Genomic DNA, 18,990 nt, shown 5'->3' on the forward strand with positions numbered 1-18,990 from the left:
CTCCAATAACTAAATTATAGCTTATATCCTATGGAGCACAGTGGTGGTTAGCCATGTTTAGTCTGAAGTTAAGCCATAGAAATACCATAGAAATACCCAGGGGAAAGTTAATATTGTTAGCATTCAGGGTTGGCTTGAATAGTGTATGGTAAAGAAGGCCTGGGGTAATGCACTTAACTATACTTTCACTAAATGAGTCAGATCTTGCGGGGGAAAAAATTGCATGCCAATCATAACTAAAATTAAATCATAATGCATGTACACCAGGAGGCCACTTTTTATTTTTGGAATGCTACATAATAATGATAAAGAATTTTCTTACACCTGGCTATGTCTACATGAGATGCTGACTGCACAGTAGCTCATTACTACTGTGGACTAGTGTTGCATGGCACAAATCATGATGTGACACTATTGTGCAGTAGTAATGAGCTACTGTGCAGTCAGCATCACCTAAACATTGCTCAGCTATGCTGCTGTGCAGTAACACTGGTTGCTGTGCAGTCATTTAGTATTTGTGTATGCAAATACTAAATGACTGCACCATAATGGGTGTGCGGTCAGCATCTCATGTAAACACAGTCTCTGATGCTTGCTTGATCATATAATTTCAAATATTTCAAAAAAGCCCCCACCCTTCCTTTTCCTAAGTCTTTGTTGGAGAGATTATCATGAGATATAACTCAGTGTAATGAATTGGATGCCTCACTGTTTCTGTGTTTATATCAAACAGGAATTTCAGAGACAACAGACATTTGAATGCATCTCAAGTGCTGATAGAAGGCTCCCTTCAGAACATTATTATTATTTTCCATACGTTATTTTTATTTTGTTCAAATGGTTATTTCTTTTAAATTGTTTTTTGGAAGGTCATGGATAAGATTTCTCTATTCATAGCATTTGGGGGGAAAATGGTATGTTGTCCCCCTTCAAGATATGGAAAATTAGAATGTGGTAATTAATCTTAACATGATGTATTTGCAAAAAGCATAGGAGTATTTTGCCATGATTCACAAATATAATGGTAATCATGTAATGAGAATGAAAATGCCTTTAAGTACAAATTAAAAATTGAAGCACAAGTATTTCTAAGCTGTCAAGTTAGCTAATATCTCCATAGTTACTGAAATTATGTAATTCCCTGACTTTTATGTAGTGGATTGCTACACTCCCATGATTAAAATAAATTACTTGTGACAGACAGAGACAAGTTATAGTGCTTTGCAGATTTGCCTCTGCTATTCTGCTGTGCTGTGGTCTGTAGAATGGTTTATAGAATGAGACCTCAAAAACTATCAAAACAATTGAACCCAGGTTTCAGCTGGTGAAAGACTGTTCCATTCATATGATAAGTTTAAAAAATAATGCTTCACTTATCAGCACTCTCAGAAATTATAATGAAAAATATTTTTTTCAGCAATCGGTATCATCAGGCATTAGTGAAGTAGTAATTTTTGTTTAATACACCTCCAAACATCTGCATAGACACATTTGAAAGTGGATACACTACCCAAGAGTGAACCCTGACTGCTGTTTTGCCAGAGCACAGGGAACTCAAATACTTCCATTTAAAATGTAGGTAGAGTTTGATCTCAGTTCTTATTTTCATTACTGTTAAAACCAATCCCAGAGTTAATATTTCATCATATACCTTCCTCTCATTGACAGCATTAGGACTTGCTCTTCAGCTTTGTGTTATTCTGAAAACTGCCCATTCATATGTGTCGTCCCACCAGGTCTCCGGCAATCCAATGAAATTAAATTCTTTGTTTACCAGAAGGAGTGCCAGTTCCTCTTGTTTATTTCCCAGGCTTCTGGCATTCCCATAAAGACACCTGAGTTGCTTTCTTGCATCTCAGGAAATTGGGGTTGTCAGTTGGGGGCCTCAGCTGCCTGTACACCAATGCCAGGAGCATGGGGAACAAGCTGTAGGAGCTAGCCCTCCTACTCTTTAGTGGGCAATTAGACCTGGTAGAGACCATGAAGACCTGGTGGGCTACACCCTGCACAGAAGGAACCAAGCAAGGAGAAAAGGCGGAGGGTTAGCTCTCTATGTGAGGGAGCAGTACACCTCTGTGGAGGCTGACAATGGCTCCAAAGATAAACAGCTTGAAACCCTCTGGCTCAAGCTTTGTTGGGGAGGGGATGAGGTGAGAGAGACCTAACTGGGTATTTACTACAGGCCACCAAATGAAGGGGAGGAACTTGAGCTGGAGTTTTGTCAAGAACTGACAGAGGCCGTGTGTGCAAGGGATTTGGTTGTAATGGGCGACTTCAATTACCTGGACATAGATTGGCAGGAACACTTGGCTAGGTTGGATTGGTCATGTAGCTTTTTAACTGTAATCAAGGATCTTTTTTTGACCCAGAAAATGCAAGGGCCAACCAGAAGTACTAGTCTCCTAGACTTGGTTTTCACCAAACGAGATGATCTGGTGTGTGGCTTGAACAGTGACAGTAGCCTGGGCAACAGTGACCATGAGCTCATCAGGTTTACTGTCCGCTGCAAGACTGACAAATCAAGTAACAGGATTGAAGCTCTGGACTTTAAAAATGCTGACTTCAGCAGTTTCAGGGCATTGGTAGAGGATGCGCTGTGGAACCAGGGACAGAAGGCAAATGGGGTGCACAAAGAGTGGTTGTTCCTCAAGGACGCAATCCTTGAAGCACAAAAGAAAACCGTTCCCATGAAGAAGAAAGATAGCAGATAGCAGAAGGGCTGGCAACCCCTCCTGGCTCAATAGGGACATTGTGGTCCTCTTGAAAAAGAAAAAAGCAGCGTACACACAGTGGAAGCTAGGGACAGTCCTCAAGGAGGATGATACAACAGTTGTTCGCACTTGTAGGGAAATGATTAGGAAAGTTAAGGCAGCGACTGAGTTTAAGTTAGCCAAGGGAACCGAGGACAATAAGAAGTCCATCTTTAGGTATGTAGGGAGCAGAAGGAAAACAAATGGAAGTGTGGGGCCTCTGCTTAACCTTGGGAAAGCTGGTAACACTCAGGAAAAAACTGAGCTCCTGAATGCCCACTTTGCTTTGGTATTGCACTGGACCAAGGGGAAAGGCAAGGGAGATAAGGATTACAGGGGGCATGGTGGCAATGATAGTCTTCTCACTGTTGATGCTGAGCTCATGCAAAACCAACTAGAAAAGCTAGACATTTATAAGTTAGCAGGACCAGATGGACTTCACTCAAGAGTGCTGATGGAGCTGGTTGAAGTCATTGTGGAACCCCTGGCAAAACTTTCAGAAACTGCAGCACATGGGGGAGATCTCTGAGGACTGGAAGAGGGCCAACATTGTGCCCATCTTCAAGAAAGGAAAGAGGGAGGACCCGGGCAACTATAGGTCAATCAGTTTAACCTCTATCCCAGGGAAAATCCTGGAAAAACTCATTAAAGAATCTATGTGTGATACGCTCTTTGAGGGTAAGATTCTGAACTACAGCCAGCATGGCTTTGTTGCAGGTAGGTCTAGTCTTACCAATCTCATCTCCTTCTATGAACAGGTCTCGTGCCACCTGGACACTGGAGAGAAGGTCAACATTATATACCTAGACTTCCAAAAGGCTTTTGATCTAGTATCCTACAATATCCCTGTGGAAAAATTGGAAGATTTTGGGCTTAACTGTTCAAAAGTTCAGTGGGTGGAAAACTGGCTGCCTGTAGGAACCAGAGAGTTTTCATGAATGGATCTATGTCATCCTGGTGAGAAGTGGCCAGTGGTGTCCCTCAGGGGTCTGTGGTTAGATCGGTGTTTTTCAACATCTTTATCAATGATGTGGATGTGGGGGTGAAAAGCTCGCTGGCGAAATTTGCGATGACACCAAGTTATGGGGGAGCATGGTCATGCCAGAAGATAGGGTGCAGATATAGGCGGACCTGGACAGACTGGATAGTTGGACACACCGGAGCCAGATGAAGTTCAACACTTAGAAGTATAAGTTAGTCCATCTGGGGACAAACAATCCCCAACATACCTACAGGCTTGGTGGTGACAATTTGACTTACACCACAGCTGAAAGAGACCTAGGGGTAATGATCGACCATTGCATGAATTTGAACCGTCAGTGCGATGCTGTGGCCACCAGGGCGAACAACATGCTGGCATGCATTAAGTGTTGCATCTCATGCAAAACTAAGGAAGTGGTACTCCCACTGTACTCCATACTGGTGAGACCACAGCTGGAGTACTGCGTCCAGTTCTGGGTGCTGCACTTCAACAAGGACTTGAGAATGTCCAGAGAAGAGCCACCCATATGATTGGGGACTTGCAAGACAAGCCATACGAGGAGAGGCTGAGGGACTTGGGCCTCTTCAGCCTACAGAAGAGAAGGCTGAGAAGGGACTTGGTAGCGGCTTATCGCTACATCAGGGGAGATCACCAAGAACTCAGTGAACAGCTGTTCAACAGAGCACCCCTGAGGAAGGCAAAGAGCAATGGATACAAACTCCTGGCAGGCCGCTTCAGGCTTGATTCCAGGAAAAACTCCTTCACAGTCAGGGTGTCCAGACTGACAAATAAGCTCTGTCCAGTGGTGGTGCTGTCACCTACCCTAGAAATCTTCAAAAGGAGACCAGACAGTCCCCTTGCTGGGGTTACTTGACCCCAGTTTTTTCCTGCCTAGTGCTGGGGGATTGGACCCGATGATCTACAAGGCCCTTCCAGCCCCTAAAAATCTAGGAATCTATGAATCTCTGTTCTGAAGGTGAAAAACACCAACCTGTGTTTTATTTAACATGGGCAAATTTCTTAGCTTGGGCTGTGGTACACAAATCATTTGCAGAAATAATATTTTTTTGTGTGTGGGTAAATTGGTTGATTGTTGGTGTAGATGTTTTTTAAATAATATAGGTGCAACTGTGCTCCCTTGAGGTAGGCCATTTATTTGTTTTTTTTCTGTTGGCTCCACTTCTTATATCATTTGATGTACAGTAATTGATTATATTATTCATAATAGTTGGTAATCTTTTGTCATATCATATTTTTTCAAGGAGGCTCTGGTGGTTTATAGTACCATAAGCAGTTGACAGGTCTACAAATACATTACAAGTGACCATTCCTTTTTCAAAGCTTCGTTGTGCTGCATGACGTTTAAAAGTTGACTGGTGCATGATTTCACTGGGTGAAATCCAACTTGCTCAGATATTAGATGTTCTTCTTCACCACTTTAAGATAGGGTGTTAACAAGACTTTGGGGACCACAGCAGGAGTGTTCATATTCCAGCCCTTGTCAGATTCTTCAAATCTGCAAATCCTGCTACATATCTATGACCTCAATCAAAGCTATATCCAGTTTTTTGTCTTATTAGTATATAAGAAGTGTCATACTGGGTCATACCAGTGGTCTGTCAGGCCCACTATTCTGTTTCCAACAGTGGCAGAATGGATCCTGTAGAGGAAGAGCATTGAACTGGATATTTGTAGAGTGATGTATCCTCTATTCAATACCTATTCCCTGGCATCTACTATTATTGATTTAGAGATATGAGGAGTGTTCCCTCTAAGCTTTGTGGCACTCATGGCTGTGCAGGTGCACTCATCCCACACTGCCATGCATGCTTGCAGAGCCGTGCATGCCACACAGCTTAGAGGGGATGCTGGATACGAGAGGAAACATCTCCAACCATTTTCTTTGGTAGACAATAGTTCTATCATCCATGAGTTTATTCAGTCCCTTTTTTGAACTGGCTATGCTTTCCACCTCCACCAGCTCCTGTGGCAATGAATTCCATAAGTTCCATTGCATAAAAAATTACTTTCTCTGGTTAGTTTTAAAACTGTCACCTGTTAATTTCAGCAGGTACACCCCAGTTCTAGTATTCTGCGACATGGTGAACAACAGTTTCCTTTCACTTGATCTACACTCTTCATAATTTTATAGATTTCTATCACATCTCCCCTCAGCCTTCTTCTCTCCAAACTGAAGAGTCCTAGCCTTTTTAGTCTCTCCTTGTATGGCAACTGTTCCTTGTATGGCAACTGCCTTGTATGGCAAATGACCCTGATCATTTTGGATGCCCTTGACTGTACCTTTTCTAAGTCTGCTATCTTCTGTTTGAAGAGGCCAGGACTGCACACAGTATTCAAGATATGGGCTCACCACAGAGTTGTATAATAGTATGATGATGTCCTCCCTTTTGTTTTCAATTTCCTTCTTAATGATGCCCAACATTTTATTGGCTTTTTTGGTCACCACTGCACACTGACCTGATGTTTTTAGATAATTATCTACCATGACTTCAAGGTCTCTTTCCTGAGTCATAACAGCTAGTTCAGAACCCAGCATTACGTATGTATAGTTGAGGTTTTTTTCCCCCCAGGTGCCTTACCTTACCTTTGTTGACACTGAAGTTCATTTGCTATTTTTTGCCCACTCACTCAGCTTGGTGAGAGCTTTCTGCAGCTCCACTCCATTTGCTTGAGACTTGATTATCCTGAATAATTTGGTATCATCTAAAAAATTGGAGACTAAAATGGGCACCCCTGTTTCCAGGACATTGATGAAAATGTTGAACAAAACAGCACCCAGTTAATGGGTCCCACTTTTGACCTCCCTCCATCCTTAGCTCTACCTTTTGTTACCTATCTTTTAACTAGCTCTCAATCAACAAAAGAAATTTCTCTCTAATCCCATGGCAACACCATTTTTTAAATGGATCCCCTTGTTCATGTGCTTGTTAATACCCTCAAGGAACTCCAGCTGATTTGTTAAGCAGAATTTCTCATTACAAAACCATGTGGCTCTTCCCCAGTAGATCATATCTGTCTATGTAAGATGGCTTTAGCTATCTTCTTCTTAGAGAGATATTTTCAGGCCTTAGCAAGAATGCCCTCAATAAGTGACTGTGGTCCAGAGTTTCCCTGAGCTCTTCAGGATCTCCCTTCTAAAAAAAAAAAAAATGGTGGAGGGGGAGCAGGCTGACTTCAGGGCTTGGGAAGGTCACAATGAACATTTGCCTTCTGGTAACCATGTACAACTGTTTTCTGCAGCCCATGTGTTCTGACAGCAAACAATCTGGGAGGGACAGTTAAAGATACAAGATCTGGCCAGTGACACAGATTTATGTCCCCCACCCTCAGCCCCTTACATTTAGGATACAGACAGATGTTTGAGGAGATTAGATCATGTTAAAAATGGCCACCCAATCTTAGTTTGCCCAAGTGTGGACCTTGCACTTAGATCCCTAGCTAGGTTGATCTAAGTGCAAACTGTACAGAAGTTCCAGGAAGGTTAGATCAGTCTAAAAATAGCCAACATGGTCTAAGTTAACCCTTTCTCTGAGGTAGTATAACTGATCATGTTGGCCAGTTTTAGATGGATCTAACTTTCCTGAACTTCTGTACAGTTCCCAGCTCTGGGGCTGCACTTTTCCTACCCACCTTCCTGGCTATTTTTAACTCCTTGCCCCTCGCCCCACTCCTAGACAGACAAACACCCTCCACAATGGACCAACCACCCCACCCCACCCTCAAGCCCACTAAACCCTCCATCCTGCAAAGTTCTCCTGGTGCTGGTTTTATTAATTTTTGCCAGTGCTGGGATCTGAGGAAGTAAGTCTTGGTGGGGGAGAGGGGCGGGAGTGACGAGGGATGTTAGTTTGCTGGGGGGGGAGGGAGGAGGAGGCTAAAAAGTGCCCCTGGTTGAGGGGGAAGAGAGAACTCCCCCATCCCCCTAAGACTTCCTGCAGACCCTGTGAGCCCCCCTCATCCCACCAAACCCTCCCAGACCCCCCAATCCCCCAAGGACCCCACCTGCTCCCTGATCCCATTGTGGACCCCAGCTGCCCCCCAATCCCTCCAGTTCCTCTTGTGGATCCCGCTTGCTCCTCTGATCCCTCCCATAGATGTCTCCTACCCTCTTGATTCCCCTGCAGACCCTATCTGCCCCTCTAGTTCCCCAATCTCTCCCCTCACCCCGGCAGACCCTTCTAGCCTTCCCAGTCCCACCATGGGCACCACCTGCTACCTCAATCTCAGCAATTTCCCTCTCAAGCCTGTTTGCTGCACCCAATCTCCCCAACCCCTTCCCCCCGCCAACAGCCCCATCCTGACTTCCCTTAGATTGGGTGGCCCTTTTTAACTTTATCTAACCTTCCTGAATGTCTCTACCCGGCCTCAATATTTTAGGATACAAGTTAGGGGACAGGCACAAGCAGGTTCCTAATCTTTTGAACCTGCATACCAAAAGAAAGAATGCAGATTTTTTAACATGTACAGTAGAATAGAGTTCTATTATCAGAACACATGATGCTATATATAACTATTTACTGTTAACTACTGTTAAATATCAATTAAATTGTAACCCCATTTATATATAAAAGTATTATAGAAAATATATTGAATTGATATTTAACAGTAGTTAACAGTACATACTAATTAGTACTGTTGAATTGATAACTGACAGTAGATAATTTACTGCAATAGAAGACCCAAACAAAATACTGTACAGCAGAAATAAAACACACTGATTTGAAAGTAGGTAGCAGGTTTCATTAATAACTGTCTAGGCTACAAAATAATCTCACTACACTCCTACACACCTACTCTCTCCAGCAGCTAGTCAGCAGCTGCCACATCTGATGGTGTTAATAGTCTAGAAATTTCATCATCAATTTTATTTTCCCAAACTGTTCCTGAACAATAACTTCAAATTCAATTCATTTTAAATTGCTTCCTAACTTCCTTAAATTTGAAATTGTAATGTGAAGGAACTGATCTAGTTATAGAGGGCCACTTTTTTTTCCTTGTGTAACTGAGACACCTACCTGATGTCTCTTTCAACAAGAGCTGAACTGTCAGCATCTGTGCCGCCTGCTATCTTTTAGTCATTTAAATGAGATTCGACTAAATGATACTGGATCTTACTCAGACATACTCTTAACCAGTTCTAAATTGTGTGAATAAAGTGAAAATAAATCTTTGCTTATCAGAGGTTCCTGTGCAGGAAATGTTTTCTGGGTCCCATTTTTCATTAATAAGGTGTGGAACTCTAACTGAAGGCTTTGATTTTGCTGTTTAAAATTTTGTGAGGTATAATTATAGAAAGATACAGGAAATCTGTCTGTTGAGTTAAAGAGAAAATTCAAACCTTTTATAGTTATTGAATTGCTCCATTTATAATGATAGATTTTTTTCTTAGGAAATATTTGCTAATCTTTATTCACCTCACCATTTCACATATGCTTCTTCATAGATAATTGGTCATTAATGATTAGACTGGATGTAATAAACTGGTTTTACTAATCATTTTAGGAACACCAGTCTGGAAGGGGTCTCCAGTGTCCCAGAGTATCACAGCCACCACATCAAGATATCTCTTTCATACAATTTTCATGCTCAAACAAAAACAGATTTCTTTGACCCCACTGTAACCACTGGAATGGGTATGGTGGCAAACCAGCTGTCATCTTACTATGTCTCCAAAGGCATGAATTTAAGCTTTATTCTCCACTCATACCAAATGGCTTTCCCAGTCAACTCAGCTGTAAATGGGTACCTAGGATGTATATAGATATTACATTTAGATCAACCTAACCATGGTTTAGTTGATATAAATGTCCAACAATACAGGCATTCAGGAGGTTCAATTTGGCCAAAAAATAGTGTATCAAATCAAAGTTAGTGCACCTTGGGAAATGTGCTAACTTACATCAGGAAGGGGTTAACCTGATCTAGGAAAGGACTACCTGCCCAGGGCTATGCTAATCCCACCTCTCTGAACTTGAACCAGGTTATTTTTAGTCCCCTGACTGTTCCCCTGACTAGGGAACTCCCCCTGCAGACCCACTGTGACAGTGCACCTTTGGATGCTTGCCACTTTAAGGGCTGAGCAGGCAGCTAGCAGGTGCCTGATGAGGGTGGCCATTTTCAAACATAGGCCAGTCAGGCAGAGCCAGCAGTTGGCTGCTTGCAGCCAAGGGCACAGCACCATCCAGCTCCCTTGTGGCATGGAACATCCTTGAGGTATGGGCAGGAGCTAGGGGGATGGCTTGGAGGCTCCTGGTCCTGGGCATGACCTAAAACTGCACTTTGCCAGTGTAGGGAGGCCTAGTGGGGCTCCTTCTGGCAGGGGAGCCCTCAGGAAGTGCCAGGACTGTGAACTTCCTTGATGGAAGGGAGGTAGGGGTGCCTTAACCCTGGCCTCCACCATCTGGTGGGTAATAGTGCAGGCAGGGACAGCAAGGGAGCCAGGTGCCTTAGTAGTTAGAAACCTGAGCCCAGCAGGGATGTGAGATCCCAAAGGCCCCAAAGAGGGTAGCTTGTGGATTGTAGTGTGATGGCTCACTCAGAATAGGGTCTAATAAGGGGCACCTGAAGGACTGAGTATACTGAGTAGGGCTGTGAAAGTGGCCTGAAGGGCAGTACATGGGCCAGCCCCAGAGGTGTGAACATGAGAGCAGTTGCCCGGTGAGGGGCTTAGGGCAGAATTAGCCCAGTGTTTGGCACAAAGCTAGGTCATGTAGAGTAGGGGAATTTGCAGGAACTGAAGGACTGTGTCATAGGGCCAATGTTCGAGTAGAGAAGCCTGATGGCCCAAGAGGGCTGCTCAAGAGAAGCAAGGGTGGTGGAGTGTGGCCCAGTAATGGGCAGTATGCCAGAGACCCCTGTGAGAGGGGGGCGGAGTGCAAGAGTCCTCTTGTGAGAGGGAGGGCAGAATGAATGCAGCCCAACTATGGACTGAGTTTGCTCTGATCTCAAACCTGGGAGCAATCATAACCAGGATGCCATCTGCAAGGCATGGGCTGTGATGTAGGGGAGGTTTGGAGACACAGATAGCGCCCCCTGCCCAAGGAATGGACAACCTCCCACTTAATAAATTAAGTTAACAATCAAGTCGTGGCAGCCCTAGGCAACAACCAAATCATGGCAGCCCTAGGCAGGTGGGTGTGCCTCAAAGTTGGGATCGGGATCAAAGAGGTCGGAATCTGGCCTCAAAGTTGCCCCTGTCACACCCACCAACCCCCCAATCCCACCAACCCCCCTCTCATAGACCTGCCCATCCCTCCTCCCACCCAGAGTTGTTTATATTGGGTTCACTGCATGACTCCTGGGAGTACCAAATGGCTGCATGCACCACTCCCAGTCTAGGTCTAGGCAGCTTAAAGTCATTGGAGTTGGGGAGTCAGAGGCTAGGTACAGAGATTCAAAAAGCCTGAGGCAGAATCGATCTAAGTTATGTGTTTTTTTGTAAGTGGCATAGTTTAGACCAGTAGCAAACAAAATATTCACCCTTAGTGGGGAGGGACAGGGGAAGCAAACCTTAGACCAGATTCCACCATTTTTAAACCAGTCTGTGTGTGCAGAACTACTGTTCTCTTGCGGGTATAGACTGGTTTCTGATGACTCATACTGGTAAAAGTGTAATGTCTGTACCTGGCCAAAGGCTGCTGAATGCTGTACAATGTTATACTTCCCTTGTGTGCCATTGGCTACAGAAATTGTTGTGCCTTACTCACATTTGCCCAATGGACTGAGATGGAGCATCTGACTTCTAAAATCTCCATTGGAAAACTGTTATAGCACCTTACTACTCTTATGCTTTGAAACCTTCTGCTAAATTCTGAATCATATTTATTTGTGACCAGTTTATTCACATGTGTTCATATGTAAACATTGTCCTTTAGTTTAAATATTTGTTTTACATCGTGGGTTTTTCCCCTATAATTTTGTTTGTATGTAAAAAAATCCTTATTTGGATTTGCTAGTCTAAGGAAGCCAAGCCTTCATAGTCTTCTATCATAAAATAGGATGATTTTCCTGATTATCTAAATAGACCTTCTCTGCATCTGTTGTAGTTCATCTTTCTTGAACATGGATAACCAGAATTTCTACCTGATATTCCAAAAGAGGTATAATGATATACTATTTCTCTATATCTGCTGGAAATACCTCTTTTTATGTATTTAGGGATCACCTTAGTCTTTACAGTCATATCACATTGGTGGTTCATTTTATAGTTATTATATTACTACACTTATAATGATAGTTTTTTCTTAGGAAATATTTGTTAATCCTTATTCACTTCAGCATCTTACATATGCTTCTTCATAGATAATTGGTCATTTGTTACAGAATAGAACATACAGGTCTTTTTCCAACTTATGAGTTCCAATTTTCAGAAGAGATTCTTTCCGTTATTCCCCAAATACATGACCTTCAATTTCATCCTATTTTTGTTACACTTCTGTTTAGTTCTTTTTTTATATCCTGATCTTCTTCTTTGGTGATGTTTTCCAACTTTTTATCAGCAAATTTCATCAGCATACTCCTACTTTTTAGGCCAAGATTGTTAATGAAGTGTTAAGTAAGATTGATTCCAAAAGCACTTGAGGGACTCTGTTTCTAACTTCCCTGTGGCCTGATGGTTCTATATTCAATTTTATCAGCTGCTCTCTCCCCTTTAGCAGATTTTTTATCCACCTTACAGTTCCTCCACTAATCCCTAGGTTTTCCATCTTACTAAAATTTTCCTATGTAGCACTGAATCAAGTGTTTTACTGAAATCCAGATAGATGTAATCTAGAGCAATCCGTTATTAGTTTGTTTCAGGAGCACTGCATTACTGAAGTTGTGGGCGAGAGGTTAAGACTTAAAGAACAGGAAAAGAACATCAGGAAAATCAATATTTTTGGATAACACTTCTAAAGACTTTTAGAAGTGATCATATAGCCCATATGTTGAACTATAGTACAGTAGTTAGAACACCACAGCAGTTTGGAAACTGAGGCAACCTTTATGATCTTGAGAAATATCACTTAATTTTTTAGGTTCTACTTTCCTGTCTCTAAAATGGTTATTATGAAAGACTTTGTATCCACAGGAAAAAAATACTACTTAACTACTCAGTTTTACTATTGTTATAAGGCATATAATCCTTTTTAACAATGGGAAAACAGAAGTGCAAAAGATTAATGGCACCATCAGGAAAAAAGGGTAAGAAACTAAGAATTTCTAATGTTTCCTGGGGGCTGGAGGCCAAAAAGAATTATTTTTTGTAAAATGAGATTTTCAAAGCTACCTCAAGAGTTAACTGGGAATTGGGCCTCAAATCCCTAATACAGCTCTGCAATTATTTGCTATTGACATGCTTATGAATACTGTAAAACTGCCTTCCACAATTGGCTTCTGACCATTCTACAATGCAAGTCCCATTTTGGGGGCCTAAACACATTATGCCTATACCTTACAGGTGTAAAAAAGGAATTGACTTAACCTGTGACCTGGCTGATAAGATTGCAGAGCCACTGGCCATCATCTCTGAAAAATGAAGGTGATTGGGAGAGGTCCTGGATGATTGGAAAAAGGCAAATATAGTGCCCATCTTTAAGAAAGGGAAGAAGGAAGATGCAGGGAACTACAGACTGGTCAGCTTCAACTCAGTCCCTGGAAAAATCATGGAGCAGGTCCTCAAGGAATCCATTTTGAAGCACTTGGAGGAGAATAAGGTGATTAGGAACAATCAGCATGGATTCACCAAGGGCCAGTCATGCCTGACCAACCTGATTGCTTTCTATGATGAGATGAATGAGTGGCTCTGTGGATGCAGGGAGAGCAGTGGATGCGATATACCTTGAGTTTAGGAAGGCTTTTAGTATGGTTTCCCACAACATTCTCGCAAGCAAGCTAAAGAAGTACAGGCTGGATGAATGGACTGTAAGATGGATAGAAAACTGGGTGGAACGTTGGGCTCAGAGGGTAGTAGTCAATGACTCAACATCTACTTGGCAGCTGGTATCCAGTGGAGTGCCCCAGGAGTCAGTCCTGGGGCTGGTTTTGTTTAACATCTTTATCAGTGAACTGGAATATGGGATAGAGTGCACCCTCAGAAAGTTTGCAGGTGACACCAAGCTGAATAGAGTAGTAGATATGCTGGAGAGTAGGGCTAGGATTCAGTGAGACCTCGACAAATTGGAGGATTAGATCAAAAGAAATGTCATGAGTTTCAATAAGGACACGTGCGAAGTGTTGCACTTAGGATGGAACAATCCCATGCACTGCTCCGGGCTGAAGACCAAGTGGCTAAGCAGCAGCTCAGCAGAAAAGGACCTGAGGGTTACAGGGGACAAAAAGCTGGATATGAGTCATCAGGGTATTCTTGTTGCCAAGAAGGCTAATAGCATACTGACTTGCATTGGCAGGAGTGTTGCCAGCAGATCAAGGAAAGTGATTCTTCCGCTCTATTTGGCACTGGTGAGGCCACATCTGGAGTACTGTGTCCAGGTTTGGCCCCCCACTACAGAAAGGATGTGGACAAATTGAAGAGAGTCCAGTGGAGGGCAATGAAAATGGTTAGGGGGCTGTGTGGCACATGACTTCTGAGGAAAGGCTGAGGGAAATGGACTTAGTCTAGAGAAGAGAAGACTAAGAGGGAATTTAATAGCAGTCTTAAACTACCTGAAGGGTTCTTCCAAAGATGAAGTAGGACTTTTCTGGGTGGTGGCGGATAACAGAATAAGGAGCAATGGTCTCAGGTTGCAGCAAGGGAAATTTAGGTTAGATATTAGGAAGAACTTCCTCACTAAGGTGGGTAGTAATGCTTTGGAGCAACATATCCAGAGAGGTGGTAGAATCTCCATCTTGGGAGGTTTCTAAGATCCGGCTAGACAAAATCTTCACTGGGATGATCTAGTTGGGGCTGGTCATTCTTTGAGTAGCGGGTTGGACTAGATAACCTCCTGAGGTCCCTGCCAAACCTAATTTTCTATGATTTTATGACTGAGCCCTATACTGATATGACTTACTGATCTGGTGAGCATTACCAAGGGAAAAAACAACAGTAAAAATGCACCAGAATAGGTTACACTGTCTGCAGCTTATCCCAGGATAGCAATTTGGTCAAAGGAAACAGGTTTCTGGCCAGCTTCCTTGCCAGCTAGTGACAGGGCAGTGTAACAGCACCTACTGTGGCTACTACCCCAAGATAACTGAATACCAGTTCATTCTGGGTCATTGTGTAATTTCCAGTGATGTAAAACACCAACCTAATTTATATCAATGTAAATGTGTTGTGTGTCCAGGTTCTTTGACCTATCTGTGATCTTTACTCTGGCAGATACCATGCAGGAAGGCATTCAGATGTGAGATATATCTTATGTTTTGGATTCCTTACAGATTAAACGTGTTAGAGGAGAAATTTTCAGGCTTACCAAAACATACCTTGTGAAGAAGTCGATTGTTAAAGCAGTTGGGCTGAAGACCCGGGTGTAAAAGTGAAATAGAGTTGTGCCTATTTTTGTAATAAGATTGTAGTCATGATTAGATGTTTAAGGGGATGAAGTGAGTGGAATTTCAAGTAAATATGTTGGGCATTTTTACACATGTGTGTGTCACAGCACTGAGCACTTTGAAAAGCACCCAGCACTGCGACGCATACAGTTGTGTAAGTGGCAAAATCATAGACTCATAGAATCAAAGGACCGGAGGGGACCTGCAGGATCATCAATTCTGATCGTAAGTGGCAAAATGCACATCAGTGCTGAGAAAATAATGGTGGCCCACTTTTGAACTAAAACACCTTAGAGGTGCTTTGCTCAAAAGCGCACCACCGCCATTTTCTGCGTGCTGACACACATTTCACCGCTTATACAACTGCACATGGAGCCCTGCAGTTCACCTCAGCTTGTGTATAGAGTAAATTTGATCAATCAAGTCGGCTCTGAAGTGGTGGATCTCTGGAGTGTCTCTGGAAAAAAAGAATGTGTAAAAATGCCCATTATGCCTTATCCCTGGTTTGTGCTGTATTTGAACTTCAGAGCTGACAGTTATTTCAAATTGTTGCAATTACTCGTTAAAATAATGGGCACATCTTTAGTGTAAAAAACTGATAGCATGATCCAGTGTAGGGCAAATCTGATATCATATAGAATTTCTGCAGTAACCAAAGCCTTCCCCTCACATAGCCCTTCGTCATCCAGGGTGCCTGTAGACATGTGGGGATGCTGCTCTGACGTGCTGTATTTACAGTGTATCAGAGCAGATTCAGTTAATCAAGTCTGTTGGAGTGTGCTAATTAATGTGCTCCAGCAGCCTCCACGTCTCATGTATTCAGCATCCCAGTGCTTCAAAATGGGAGTGGGGGCACTTTAATTAAATCTTGTTCAATGAGTTTTAGTTAAAGTGCCCCTGCCACCATTTTGAAGCACCGGATGCTGAATACACTGTGGGTGATTTAATCAGCGGGTCCTGGAGCCACTCTAATTAAAGCGTCCCACCCCCACCCCAGAGCACGTGTCAAGATGCCTCCATAACCTAAAGGATATTGCCAATGGAAAAAGGTTAAGGCCAGAGCACAACTGTACTCTAAAATTCTCTGGCTGATGGAATGACAAGGTATATTTGCACTTCATAGACTAACCAAAGTAGATATATAACACAAGCTTTTGAAAGCAGAACTCACTTCATCACATGAGGAGTCAGATGATGGAATGACTGCCCCTTCTGTGAACCTTTACCGGAGTGGATGCAGCCAGTGTTGGCATGCACCCACATTGGGTGGCATGTCATCAGTGCAGGCAACTTCCACACCACAGTGTGCGCAGCTGACTGGATGGAAGCTGCCTACTCTTTAGCCCATGTATAGCAGTCTACACACATGCCATTTCAAGGTGCATGTAACAGGAGATCTAGCCCTGTTATGGAGAAGAGGGGTCCATTGAAGAAAAGGCAGCAAGGTGTCTTTAAAGCCCGAAACTTCGGAGCCCAGAGAAGGTGACAATTACCTACTGTCAGGAAGGACCCAGCTGTTGGCATGGGATTTACAAACCAGTCCTGATACCTTGATGTGGACAGACGGACAGGGTGGTGCAGACCTTGCCTATGAAGGGGAGCCCCAGATGGACAGGAGAGGACAAGCAGCTTGTAGTAGAGAGGGCAAGCAGGGATCCCAGCGGCAAGAAGCCAGGCCCTGGGCCAGGGGCTCACACTTACAAAGCTCAGTCCACAGTCCGCCAGCTGCAGGATCCAGCAGGGTGAGAAGAGCAAGGGATTGATCACACCTGCACCCAGGAAGCAGGAAGTCTAGTCATCTGTCCAGGTGGGCATGGCTGACTGAGCTATAAACTATCCCCAAGCCAGAGGAAAGGAGACAGAGTCCTGCAGGGAAGCAAGGGTGGAAACCCCTCCGGCCAGGAGAGCTGCTGCCTGGGGGGAGGGACTTCTGTCAATCCATAAAGAAGGAGCAAGCGCCCAGGAAGTTCTGAGGATCTCTGTTTTTTTTCTCTTTTCTATTTTTTGTGGAGGGGGCCTTAGAAGCCCCTGGGAAGGGGATACAAATAATTGAGAGTGGTTTTATGTTCACCCTGGAGGAGCCCTGGGGCTGTTCCTGGTGACACCAGAGGGGCCTGGGAAGTGGAGTACCCCAAGGATCGCAGGCTGTTTTGAGAGCCCAAACAGTATGAGCCTGCTTAGTGTTGTTTGTCTATGTTTCTACTCATATTAATAGTAACAGCTGGTGGACCGGAGTGGCTGTGAGGAGATGCAAGGAGGCTGCAGCAAGGAGAGTGCCCAGTGCACTGTGATCTTTTTTCCCTGTGTTTTCTTTTTCTGGACATGAAGGTTTTGAGGTGAGAGACCTGGGAGGGGACCAGAACCCAGACTGTCCAGGCAGAAGCATGCAGTCAGCTGCATTCCCTGGCAGATGTATTAGGATCTGATGAATGTATGTTGCTGTGGATTCCAAAAACTGCATCCTGTCATGCACATCTGGCATGGTGGAACACATGATTTGCAATAAAATTTCTCAAATCCCAATCGCACAACTAAATTAATGACTGCCAGCAGCCTTAAAGCCATTATTGCTACTTACACAGCAGCAAGAGGCTGGGATATTAGAGTATGTATACCTTTGCTCAATGTCTCGCTGATATACTATCAGTACCTTTCTAATGCATTCTGAATTCTATTCCTCTGCTTATTTCTGCTGTGAGTGCAGGTCAATCCGTATACAATACCTGGGCTGCTGATGAGAAGATTCACAGGCAGTTGAAAAACTAAAACTCACCAAGAAAAACTTTACTGAAAATTCTTCGTTGCTTTGGAGTCCATGGAATATTTCCACTGACCTAAGTTAACTTTTAGTCAGACTCATATTTTCTATAAGATCATTTTGCCGTGATAATGCACATGTATAATTAATCTGGAAATCAGTTTTTGTTATGTGTTCTTGTTACCTGTGGTGTAATTTTTCTTATGCTTTTTATTCTTCCTCTTGCTCCCATTTCTTTATTCTATTTTACCGTTTATTTAAACATTTTACTCATTCTTTCATCCACAGTTTTGCTCCTACCTGTTAATCTTATCTTTTTTCCTCTTAGGATCTATCGGGTTCCTCTTGTATTTCTTTACATTAAATCACTTAATGCAGATCATTTCTCCCTTTGAAATCTGGTGGTGTTGGTGTCAAAGGATGACCTTAAAGTTAATGAATCGGGTTCAGCAGGACCCAAAATGTAGCTGATAGTAACTTCCTGTCTTACTTCCAAACCATGTTGGAAGAACTTGCCTGATATTATCCAGTGCAATTTCGAAGACTGATTAGGAGTTGAGCAGGTCATCTCCATGCCTCAGCAATCAAGAGGAGCTAATCCCTAGTGAGATTTAATTGACCATATAAAGTAGGATTAGGGTGTTTTTCTTGATGCTTTGGGGGAAAAAAACAGTGGAAATATCATTGAAATGAATACAGGCCTCAGATAGTCTGATTAAATCACAGAGGATAACATTTTATTCCTATGTATACACCTATGGAAAGAATCAGGGAGTTCATAAACCCCTCAAATAATGAGATTTATAAAATGAAAATTTATGAACTGAAAAAAAATGTCTGTGATAAATGTGGCTGTTTACTAGGGCTGGGTTGTGATTGCATGAAATGTTTTTACAATGTGATAAGAATTCTACATAAGCCCCAGATCCTGAGTCCAGCAGTGTCTGCTTTCACTCATGCCTGCCTACTCCCTCTGGTAGCAGAGTGAGAAGTGACAGCTAATG

General features: G+C 43.1%; 1 protein-coding gene across 1 annotated transcript in view; it reads left to right on the plus strand.

Moving 5' to 3' along the window:
* Window positions 1-13,367: 13,367 nt before the first annotated feature.
* Window positions 13,368-18,990, plus strand: part of CNBD1 (cyclic nucleotide binding domain containing 1) — a 234,484-nt gene continuing 228,861 nt past the window's right edge. Inside the window, exon 1 of the mRNA XM_090037354.1 lies at window positions 13,368-13,448. The gene's annotated coding sequence lies outside the window, so the exon portion shown is untranslated. The remainder of the gene's footprint in view (window positions 13,449-18,990) is intronic.

This window comes from Crocodylus siamensis, chromosome 3 (assembly GCF_052110815.1).
Source record: "Crocodylus siamensis isolate JL-2025a chromosome 3, ASM5211081v1, whole genome shotgun sequence".
Classification (NCBI taxonomy): Eukaryota; Metazoa; Chordata; order Crocodylia; family Crocodylidae; genus Crocodylus; species Crocodylus siamensis.